The 12,310-nt window shown below is 47.9% G+C and overlaps 2 protein-coding genes across 3 annotated transcripts in view; one reads left to right on the top strand and one right to left on the bottom strand.

The window, feature by feature from the left end:
* Positions 1-12,310, bottom strand: part of LOC141171888 (gastrula zinc finger protein XlCGF66.1-like) — a 469,561-nt gene that overhangs the window by 98,371 nt on the left and 358,880 nt on the right. The window lies entirely within an intron of this gene.
* The window catches only part of LOC141171868 (uncharacterized), a 28,557-nt gene that overhangs the window by 2,862 nt on the left and 13,385 nt on the right, over positions 1-12,310 (top strand). Inside the window, exon 1 of one of the 2 annotated variants that reach the window (XM_073655498.1) lies at positions 9,472-11,728. The exons of the other annotated variant lie outside the window; for it this stretch is intronic. The gene's annotated coding sequence lies outside the window, so the exon portion shown is untranslated. Of the gene's footprint in view, positions 1-9,471; positions 11,729-12,310 lie in introns of those variants that run through there. 2 annotated transcript variants of the gene reach the window in all.

Here is a 12,310-nt window from a genome sequence, read left to right as displayed (position 1 = left end):
TGGGTACTCCACGGAGGCCCTCCTGGACTCGGGGAGCCTCGTGACTCTGGTACATGGGTCGCTGGTGGCAGGAGACAACCCCAGTGGACGGCCAGTCGGGGTTGTGTGTATCCATGGGGACCTCCGAGAGTACCCAACTGCGGAGGTAGTTTTGTCCACGCCATGTGGAGACATAAAACATGTGGTGGGAGTGGTAAAAACTCTTCCCTATGGGACTGTGTTGGGAAGAGACTTGCCCCTGTTCTGGACTCTGTGGAAAAACAAAATCCACTCTACCCCGGTAAAATGTATTACAGACGCTGTACCCGACGAACCTGCCGTAGGAGTGTCCAACCTAGGGACAGAGTGTGACCCCGATATGTTTCCCTTAGAGGTGCTGGCAGGAGAGGTCGCGGAGACCCCATCGATCCCCAAGCTGGAAGTGTCCCGGTACACGTTTGGGACGGCTCAGCTACAGGATCCCACCCTGACTCAGGCGCGGGAAAGGGTGGTAGAGGTAAACGGCGTAGCCCAACAGCCCAATGCAGATACTGTATTTCCACGCATGGTAGTCAAGGGTGAGTTGCTCTATAGGATAGATAAGATCAGGGACGAGGTCGTGGAACAGTTGGTAGTACCTCAGTCGTACCGTCGGGTGGTTCTAGATTTGGCACACACACACTTGCTGGGTGGACACTTAGGGGTAAAAGAAACGCAAGAACGTATCTTGCAGCGGTTCTTTTGGCCTGGGGTTTATGCGGAGGTCAAAAGGTACTGCGAATCCTGCCCCGAATGTCAGTTGACCTCACCCACCGCAAGTTTCCGTAGCCCATTGGTACCCCTACCAGTGATAGAGGTACCTTTTGAACGGATTGCAATGGATTTGGTAGGACCCATTGTAAAATCCACCCGTGGCCACCAACATATACTGGTGGTTGTCGACTATGCAACCCGGTACCCGGAGGCTATACCACTACGCCGCACCTTGGCAAAACTGATTGCACGGGAGCTGTTTGCCATGTTCTGTCGCCTTGGACTACCTAAGGAGATCCTGACGGATCAGGGGACCCCTTTTATATCCAAAGTGACAAGGGAACTGTGCAAATTGCTAAAAATTAAACAATTGCGCACCTCGGTGTATCACCCTCAAACCGACGGGCTAGTAGAACGGTTCAATAAAACCCTCAAGTCCATGTTAAAAAAGGTGGTTTCTAAGGACGGAAGGGATTGGGACATGTTGCTACCCTGTTTGATGTTCGCCGTCCGTGAGGTACCCCAGGCTTCCACAGGGTTCTCTCCCTTTGAGTTATTGTACGGCAGACACCCTAGGGGTCTGTTGGACGTAGCCAAAGAAACATGGGAACAAGAGCCGACTCCACATAGGAGTATAATTGAACACGTGGCTAGTATGCAGGACCGGATCGCGGCGGTCATGCCCATCGTGAAAGAACATCTGTTAGATGCCCAGGCAGCCCAGAGGCGCACATATAATAAAAGAGCCAGAGTCAGGTCTTTTAACAAGGGCGATCGGGTGTTAGTACTGGTATCCACAGCCGAGAGTAAGCTCATGGCCAAGTGGCAAGGGCCATATGAGATTTGAGAAAAAGTGGAGGAGGTAAATTACCGGGTGTATCAGCCCGGAAGGAGGAAACCTGAGCAGCTTTACCATGTAAACCTGCTAAAGCCTTGGAAAGATCGAGAGTGTTTAGTTACAGACGTCACCCCGGGCATATCACCAGAGAGTTCTCTACCTTCAGCCAGGGAAGCGTTCGAGGAGGAGGTCAGGATAAGTGATGCCCTCACTAAACAGCAGCGACGGGAGGCTCGCTCGCTGGTGCAGCACAATACCGACGTGTTCTCAGAGCTACCAGGTAGGACTACGGATATCCAACATGACATTGTCACCGAACCTGGGGTAAGGGTGCGAATAAGACCGTACCGGGTACCCGATGCCCGGAGGCAAGCCATCACAGCTGAGGTAAAACAAATGCTTCAGTTAGGCGTCATAGAGGACTCACGGAGTGAGTGGGCTAGCTCCATCGTACTGATTCTGAAACCAGACGGATCGTTACGCTTCTGTAACGATTTCCGGAAATTGAATGAAGTGTCAAAGTTTGACCTTTATCCAGTGCCCAGGGTGGACGAGCTGATTGAGGGACTGGGGCAGGCCCAGTGCTTTGCCACGCTCGATCTCGCCAAGGGTTGCTGGCAGGTACCTCTCGCAGATTCGGCGAAGGAAAAGACTGCCTTCGTAACTCCGGAGGGTCTATACTACTATGTGGTCTTACCTTTCGGGTTACATGGGGCCCCGGCTACATTCCAGAGGTTGATGGACATAGTGCTCAAGCCTCATCAGGAGTACGCGTCCACGTATCTAGATGATATTATCATCTTAGCACCGACTGGCATACGCACCTATCACAGGTACAAGCGGTGCTGGATTCCCGCAGAGCCGTGGGGTTAACGGCAAACCCCCAAAAATGTGCGATAGGGCTAGAGGAAGCCCGATATTTGGGGTATGTGATAGGCCGAGGAGCTATCAAGCCCCAAATCAATAAAGTTGAGGCCATAAAATCTGGCCTAAACCGTCAAGTACAAAACAGGTGAGGGCGTTCCTTGGCATCCTTGGGTATTACCGCCGGTTCATACCTAATTTTGCTGGGCGAACGGCGGCCCTGACCGATCTCTTGAAAGGGAAAAAATCAGTAATGGTTCGGTGGAACCCTCAGGCAGAAGAAGCTTTTCAGTCCATGAAGTTGACTCTGTGTGGACAGCCGGTCCTCATCAGCCCCAACTTCAAGGTAACCTTCATTATACAGACAGATGCCTCGGAGGTAGGCCTAGGGGCGGTATTGTCACAAAAAGTGAATGTGTTATGTTCTGCTACCAGAGCTAAGGAAAGAGAGGAGATCTGTCCCTACGATAGAACTCAGCTTAATCCCTACGATGTAACAGGGAACCTGATCCTGCGATCAGACCTGCTAAAGTCCTAAGCTAGTCTGTACGGAGACCTATAGATGTGGGGAAGGAATCCCTACAAGTACTAAGGACTGGGAGGAATATGGGACACCTCCTAACAGAAATAGTAGCAGACAGACGAACAAACAAAATATATAGAACATAGAGGTCAGTAGACCAAGCAAACTAACAGAGCAAGACACAGAGCACAGGCTAGCTAGAAAGTAGATATACAATGAAGTCCAGCAAAGCCAGAAGGGCGGAGCAGGATTAAATAGGCCAACAAGGTCATGTGACCAGCAAAGGAAAAAAAACCTAAGAGCAAGGTTCTAACAGTACCCCCCCTTCTAATAGGATCCTCCGGATCCCCTAGGACCAGGCTTATCAGGAAATCTCCTGTGAAACGCTCTGATAAGTCTGGACGCGGAAACATCATCCGACCTCACCCAAGAGTTATCCTCGGGACCGAAACCTTTCCAGGCCACAAGATACTGCAAACTACCTCTATACAGTCTAGAGTTAAGGATGCGAGAAATTTCATATTCCCCGTCCTCCACCACCGGAGGAACAGAGGCAGAGGCGTCACAATCCGATACAACAGCTTTTTTCAACAGAGAGACATGAAATACCGGATTAATTCTCCAGGAGGTAGGAACCTCCAACCTAACAGCAGATTGGTTGACAACCTGAAGCACCTTAAAGGGCCCTACAAACTTGGGACCCAATTTCTTTGAAGGAATCCTCAACCGCAGATTCCTAGAGGACAACCAAACCATGTCACCAACAGCGAACAAAACCTCCTGTCGTTTCCTATCAAAGTAGTCTTTAGATTTTCTGTTGGCCTCCTGAAGATTACCACGCACATCCGTCCAAACTCTCTCCAAATCACCGGAAAAATTCTCCTCCTCAGGCACGGCAGATCCCAACTTGGAGAACGACCCAAACGACGGATGTCTCCCAGAACAACAAAAAAAAGGCGAACAACCAGCAGAAGAAGATGTATGATTGTTCAGAGCAAATTCAGCAAGTGGCAGAAACTCAGACCACCCCTCTTGATTGTCTGCCACAAAACAACGCAAGAACTGCTCAACATCCTGGTTTTTCCTTTCTGTCTGGCCATTAGATTCAGGATGATATCCGGACGAGAACGACAAATGAACTCCCAACCTATCACAAAAGGCACGCCAAAAACGAGCCACGAACTGAGGACCCCTATCAGAAACAATGTCAGTAGGAACGCCATGAAGTCTGACAATTTCCTTGACAAAGGCCTTAGCGAGAGTTTTAGCGCAGGGCAGTTTGACGAAAGGAACCAAGTGACACATCTTGCTAAAACGGTCCACGACCACCCAGATGACAGTAAAACCCTCAGAGGGGGGAAGGTCAGTTATAAAGTCCATAGCCAAATGTGTCCAAGGAGCACTGGGAACCTCCAAAGGACAAAGCAACCCCGCAGCAGGAGTATGTGAGGACTTAGATCTAGCACATATAGTACATTGACGCACCCACTTAATGACTTCCTTCTGCCATCCAGGCCACCAAAAACTGCGACCCACCAGTCTCTTGGTCTCAGAGATTCCGGGATGACCTGCCAACCGAGATTCGTGACACTCAACAAACAAATCTCTCCTAAAGGTCCCAGGCACAAACAACCTCCCATGAGGAGTGTTAGAAGGGGCATTCTCCTGTGCTTTAAGAATCTCATTTTCCAAAACGGAGTCCAAAGCAGCTATCACAACACCTTCTTGTAAAATGTTCTCCTCTTTCTCAGCACCGACTATGGGAGAAAAACTGCGAGACAAGGCATCCGCCTTAACATTCTTAGTACCAGGGATGTAAGTAACGGAGAAATTAAACCGCGAGAAAAACAGTGCCCACCTAGCCTGACGGGCATTCAGGCGCTTGGCAGCATCAAGATATATCAGATTTTTATGATCCGTAAGAACCTGAACGGGAAATTCCGCACCTTCCAAGAAGTGGCGCCAGTGTTCAAATGCGAGTTTAATAGCCAATAATTCCCGATTACCAATATCGTAATTCAGTTCAGTCTCCGAAAATTTTTTTGAAAAAAAAGGCACAGGGATGTAATCCATCCCCGTTATCCTGAGACAATACTGCGCCAACCCCCACAGAGGAAGCATCAACCTCAACCAAAAACGGCCTAGTAACATCAGGCTGCATAAGGATGGGAGCAGAGGTGAACCTCTCCTTGAGATACACAAAAGCTTCAATGGCCTCAGAAGACCACTGAACCGCATCAGCACCTTTCCTGGTGAGATCAGTCAGAGGTTTGACAATACTAGAAAATTTTTTTATGAATTTTCTATAGTAATTGGCGAAACCCAAAAACCTCTGTATCGATTTCAAACCAATAGGCCTAGGCCATTCCTGCACAGCCTGAACCTTAACCGGATCCATCTCAAAACCTTTGCTGGAGATAATGTAGCCCAAAAAAACTAATTCTCTGTACAGCGAACTCACATTTCTCCAGCTTAGCAAAAAGCGAATTGTCCATTAATAACTGTAATACCTCACGCACGCTCCGCCAATGAGACTCCAGATCCGGCGAATAAATCAAAATGTCATCCAAATACACAACCACATTTTTACCGATCAAAGGTCTAAGGATGTCATTAATCAGATTCTGAAAAAATGCAGGAGCATTAGTAAGACCAGAAGGCATAACCAGATTCTCAAAATGACCCACAGGAGTGTTAAAAGCAGTCTTCCATTCGTCACCCTCCTTCATGCGCAACAGATTGTATGCCCCCTTAAGGTCAATTTTAGAGAACCACTTGGCCCCCATTAACTGGTTAAACAGATCAGGAATCAATGGCAGTGGGTAAGGATTGCGTACAGTAATTTTGTTAATCTCACGAAAATCCAGACAAGGACGTAAATCGCCGTCCTTTTTTTTTTACAAAAAAAAATCCAACCGCCACAGGAGACTTAGAGGGCCTAATGTGACCGGTGGCCAAACTTGTCTGTATGTATTCCTCCAAAGCCTTCCTCTCAGGAATAGTAAGGTTAAATAAACGACTTTTAGGAAGAGTCGCTCCAGGGACAAATTCAATAGAACAATCATAGTCTCTATGGGGAGGCAAAACCTGCGATTCCTTCTCAGAAAAAACTCTCCAAAAATCCTGAATAGGAACAGGCAATTCTCCCCTATCCAAAGCTGCAATACGCCCGTTACAACACTTGTCATAACATTTATGGCTCCAGGATTTAATTTCACTGGTAGACCAATCCAGTACAGGATTGTGAAATTTTAACCAGGGCAATCCCAATATTACTGGAGAAGGCAAGTTATTCAACACTACCAAATCCAATTTCTCATGGTGAACACCATTAATAGTGAGAGGAAATTCACAGACCTTGAGAGTAATATTCTTCAAAGGGGAACCATCCACAGAAACCACAGCAATGGGGGATGATAAAGGTTCAGGTTTTGAATTGAGTCTTTCCACGAATCCCCCATCAATAACATTCAGAGTAGACCCACAATCGACAAACACCCGAAATTCCATTAATTTTTCCTGAGCAATCGTGGAAGCAGCTAAAAATATACCCTTGGAATTTAAACAGGCAATACGGGCATGACTGACCATTTTTTTTTCTTTCTTCATACGAAGCTCACAGCCTTTAATCAAATGACCAGATTTTCCGCAATAGAAACACAAGCCTTCAAAAAATCGACGGTCTTTTTCTTGAGAGCGAGGTGCCACCGATCCAATCTCCATCGGTTCACCACTGTTAGTACACACATTCTCATAACCAGAAACTGACATAGAGGATTTGCTCTCATTAACCCTTGCACGCAGTCTTCTATCCACCCGTATAGCTAATTGCATAGCCTGTTGCAAATCTTCAGGTGTAGGATAAGCAATTAGCAGGTCTTTAACCCTTTCACTGAGCCCAGCAAGAAATAGACTTTTCAGAGCAGAATCGTTCCACCCTGTTTGAGTAGACCAACGACGGAAATGAGTACAATATTTTTCCACATTACCTGATCCCTGTTTTAAACGTCTCAACTCAGTCTCAGCTGATGCGACATGGTCAGGATCATCATATAATAGTCCCAAAGCAGAAAAAAAACTATCCACTGATCTGAAGCATGTATCACTAGGTTGCAAAGAAAAGGCCCACTCCTGAGGCTCTTTGCGCAAAAGTGACATTATGAACCCTACGCGCTGGGATTCATCCCCAGAGGACTTAGGTCTCAAACGAAAATACAGTAAGCAAGCATTTTTGAATGAAAAAAATTCTCGGTGTTCACCAAAAAATAAATCCGGCAAACATACCTTAGGCTCCAAGAAATGTGCTCCAGGACAGTTACTCACGTGCTGACGGAGATCGGCCACCTCCAGAGAGAGTCCCTGCAGGCGATGAATCAAATCCTGAACCGACACCATGATGGAACAGAAAAATCTTTCCTTAGAGAATTTGCTGGCTGGACTTACTGTTCTGTTCTGCTACCAGAGCTAAGGAAAGAGAGGAGATCTGTCCCTACAATAGAACTCAGCTTAATCCCTACGATGTAACAGGGAACCTGATCCTGCGATCAGACCTGCTAAAGTCCTAAGCTAGTCTGTACGGAGACCTATAGATGTGGGGAAGGAATCCCTACAAGTACTAAGGACTGGGAGGAATATGGGACACCTCCTAACAGAAATAGTAGCAGACAGACGAACAAACAAAATATATAGAACATAGAGGTCAGTAGACCAAGCAAACTAACAGAGCAAGACACAGAGCACAGGCTAGCTAGAAAGTAGATATACAATGAAGTCCAGCAAAGCCAGAAGGGCGGAGCAGGATTAAATAGGCCAACAAGGTCATGTGACCAGCAAAGGAAAAAAAACCTAAGAGCAAGGTTCTAACAGAATGGTGAAGAGCACCCGGTCACCTACTTGAGTAGAAAACTTGTCCCTGCAGAGAAAAACTATAGCGTGGTATTGAAGTAGTGTTTGGCTATTAAGTGGGCCTTGGAATCACTACGTTATTATTTACTCAGGCGTCAGTTCCGCTTGGTGACGGACCACTCACCCTTGGTATGGATGAGGAATGCCAAGGAGAGGAATGCGCGAGTCACTAGGTGGTTCCTGTCACTGCAAAATTTCAGTCTTTCTGTAGAACATCGCCCTGGGAAGTTGCAAGCAAACGCCGATGCCCTGTCCCGGGCACCCTGTATGGTGGCAAATGTTCAACCCCACAAGTTTGAACAGAGGGGGGGGGGGATATGTGAGGCAGTGACCGGGATCGTATACGAGGGACGTTATATATCCCCCAGAATGTGCACAGAGACCTATTAAATCTATTGGAGTGCATTGCAGTCACAGACACAGCTGCGGCTGCAATGCAGGAATGAAGGTGAGCCATGACCTGGTCAGACTACCTGGCTAAGGCAGATTAAGTAAAACCTGGCAGGGCCTTCATTTCTTGGAGGAGGTCACAGGAGGCAGTGGGGCGGCCTCCTCCCTCCAACCCGGGTTTTCCAGTGGCTCTTGCCACAGGTCCTTTAAAATCCCTGCACTAAGGATTAGTGTTGTTCTATGTTGGAACCTGCTAGGAGGATAGCAGGAAAGCTCAGCAGGATTGAGTGTGGCTGAACCCACGCCTGGGAAGACTCTGCACCTGTCAGGCTTTGAGCAGCCCGGCGCAGCCGTTGCCCCCGGCAACCATTGTTTATGGACTCACGTTAACCCGGCTCCGAACCGGAGGACTTTCTGTTTACCCGTGAGTTGCTGAATAAAAGCTGTTTATGTTGGACTTGTTTGGATCACTGCCTCAGTTACTGCACGGTGTGAACACCGCCGCCCTACAGCTCCCAGACTGTGAGAAATAAAATTCTCTGGTCTGATGAGACGAAGATAGAACTTTTTGGTGATAATTCTAAGCGGTATGTGTGGAGAAAACCAGGCACTGCTCATCATCTGCCCAATACAATCCCAACATTGAAACATGGTGGTGGCAGCATCATGCTATGGGGGTGTTTTTCAGCTGCAGGGACAGGACGACTGGTTGTAATTGAAGGAAACATGAATGCGGCCAAGTACAGAGATATCAAGGATGAAAACCTCTTCCAGAGTGCTCTGGACCTCAGACTAGGCCGAAGGTTCACCTTCCAACAAGACAATGACCCTAAGCACACAGCTAAAATAACAAAGGAGTGGCTTCAGAACAACTCTGTGACCATTCTTGACTGGCCCAGCCAGAGCCCTGACCTAAACCCAATTGAGCATCTCTGGAGAGACCTGAAAATGGCTGTCCACCAACGTTCACAATCCAACCTGACGGAACTGGAGAGGATCTGCAAGGAAGAATGGCTGAGGATCCCCAAATCCAGGTGTGAGAAACTTGTATCATTCCCAAGAAGACTCATGGCTGTACTAGCTCAAAAGGGTGTTTCTACTCAATACTGAGCAAAGGGTCTGAATACTTATGACCATGTGATATTTCAGTTTTTCTTTTTTAATAAATTTGCAAAAATGTCTACATTTCAGTTTTTTTTCAGTGAAGATGGGGTGCAGAGTGTACTTTAATGAGAAAAAAATGAACTTTTTGGAATTTACCAAATGGCTGCAATGAAACAAAGAGTGAGAAATGTACTGTTATACCAATTAAATATGTGAATAGAGTTGTTATAGACCCAGTCTGCGTATGGGCACTCTGACGTCTCTATGTAACAGATTAGATGTATGTTATGTACTTATGTTTTGAAAAAGCAAATAAAAATGATGTTGAAAAAAAAAAAGAGTCAAAAATTTAAAGGGGTCTGAATACTTTCCGTACCCCCTGTATATGTATGTCCCTTATCCTGGGCCTCAACCTAGTATATGTCCCCCGTTCTGCCTCTGTACTTTAGTGTATAGAAAAAGATAAACTATTACACTCACCAGGGGCGCACATAGAAGTGATGGGGCCCCATAACAGAAGTATAATGCACAGCCCATAGTCCATACATGTAGTATATTGCACAGCCCATAGTCCATACAAGTATTATAACGCACAGCCCATAGTCCATACATGTAGCATATTGCACAGCCCATAGTCCATACATGTAGTATAATGCACAGCCCATAGTCCATACATGTAGTATATTGCACAGCCCATAGTCCATACATGTAGTATAATGCACAGCCCATAGTCCATACATGTAGTATAATGCACAGCCCATAGTCCACACATGTAGTATAATGCACAGCCCATAGTCCATACATGTAGCATAATGCACAGCCCATAGTCCGTACATGTAGCATAATGCACAGCCCATAGTCCGTACATGTAGTATAATGCACAGCCCATAGTCCGTACATGTAGCATAATGCACAGCCCATAGTCCGTACATGTAGCATAATGCACAGCCCATAGTCCGTACATGTAGTATAATGCACAACCCACAATCCGTACATGTAGCATAATGCACAGCCCATAGTCCGTACATGTAGCATAATGCACAGCCCATAGTCCGTACATGTAGTATAATGCACAGCCCATAGTCCGTACATGTATGCACAGCCCATAGTCCGTACATGTATGCACAGCCCATAGTCCGTACATGTATGCACAGCCCATAGTCCGTACATGTATGCACAGCCCATAGTCCGTACCTGTATGCACAGCCCATAGTCCGTACATGTATGCACAGCCCATAGTCTGTACATGTAGAGTAATGCACAGCCCATAGTCCGCACATGTAGCGTAATGCACAGCGCATAGTCCACACATATAATGCACAGCCCGTAGTCCATACATGTAGTATAATGCACAGCCCACAGTCATCCATGTAGTATAATGCACAGCCCATAGTCCATACATGTGGTATAATGCACAGCCCATAGTCCATGCATGTAGTATAATGCACAGCCCATGGTCCATATGTAGCGCCCCGAGGGTTCGGCCGCTACAGGGGTATTGCACCTCTGCCAGAGGTGTGGTATTCCACTCCCAGGTAAGGATGGAGTATGGACCAGGGCTCAGTTAGCTGCATACAGCACACACACCCCATTTCCGAGGGACAGCTCAACGGTGCTCCCACTAGACAGAAGTGCAGGCACGACCGACCATGTCCCTGACTGGAGTGGGGAGGGGGGTGGAACACCCAGTGCTGTAGGGGCAGATAGGGGTTGGTTCCTGAGCGTAGGTAGGAGCCCATTGGTTGCTGGTCACCTGGGCTCATGGTCAGAGGGAGGTATAAAAGGTGGGCACCATCTTAGTTCTGGGAGTAGAAGAAGAGAAGTCCAGTCAGAGAAGACAGGGAGCAGAGGCTCTGTAGGAGCTCTGCTCAGAGGCAGGCCTAGAGAAAAGGCCGGAGCCTGAGAGGAGAAGGAGAAGTGGGCCTGGAGAAGAGGCCAAGGGAAGGAGGAGAAGACAGAACAGAAAAGGAGAAGAAGAGACAGAGGAACAGAAGGGCTCAGGAACAAGAAGGTGGAAGGGACCCTAAGAACCCACGAGAATCCAGGGTGCAGGGTCAGGCAGATTAAGGGTACCGGATCCCAAGTTGGTGGAGGAGAAACAACCCTCAGCCAAAGACCGGAGGCTGTGACCATTTATTGGTGCAGCACCTCATCAAACCTGCTAGGAAGGCACCATATAGGACAGCGGAGAATGGGGCCCACGTTTACCCGCACAAGTCCGCGGAGCTGGACAAAAGTGGGTCACTGGTGAGGCAGGCCAGAGAAAGGATTGAAAGGGGTCCTGTGCCATGCTCCTGAACTGCCTGGGGGTTGACCGAGCCCCTCACCTGGTGGACACTGCTTGCGCAGAAGTGACCCGGAGCACCTGAACTGTGAGTAAAAGACATTGGACTGCAGTACGTGGTCTGTGTGCTCTTTCGCTCCTCCAGCACTACCGGTGCTGGGACTCCCGGCATCATCACCCCCACCATCCACTACACTGACCTGGGGCCGCACTCTTCCCGTGGGGAGTCACACCATCCCAGCTGCATACATCATCGGCCCCAGCGGTCTGCCCTGCAGCGGCGGTTCCTAATAACCGCAATCCACGGGTGGCGTAGTCAGACATCACTTAAAACATCTAAAAGACTGCCACTGGTCTGACCACCCTGAGCCACGGGACCGGGTCGCCACTACTACCCCCATCGTCTCCCTATCGCCCGGTTCCGAGTGCCCCACGGCCCAGGGGGCGAGTCACATACATGTAGTATAATGCACAGCCCATAGTCCGTACATGTAGTATAATGCACAGCCCATAGTCTGTACATGTAGTATAATGCACTGCCCATACTCATACATAATAATAAATAATAATCTTTATTTTTATATAGCGCTAGCATATTCTGCAGCGCTTTACATACATTATCGTCGCTGTCCCCATCGGGGCTCACAATCTAGATTCCCTATCAGTATGT

Source organism: Phyllobates terribilis, unplaced genomic scaffold (assembly GCF_046119375.1).
Source record: "Phyllobates terribilis strain yellow unplaced genomic scaffold, ASM4611937v1 Scaffold_12__6_contigs__length_324123572, whole genome shotgun sequence".
NCBI lineage: Eukaryota > Metazoa > Chordata > Amphibia > Anura > Dendrobatidae > Phyllobates > Phyllobates terribilis.
Note: the sequence above shows the minus strand (reverse complement) of the source record. Positions and strands in the feature narration are given on the sequence as shown.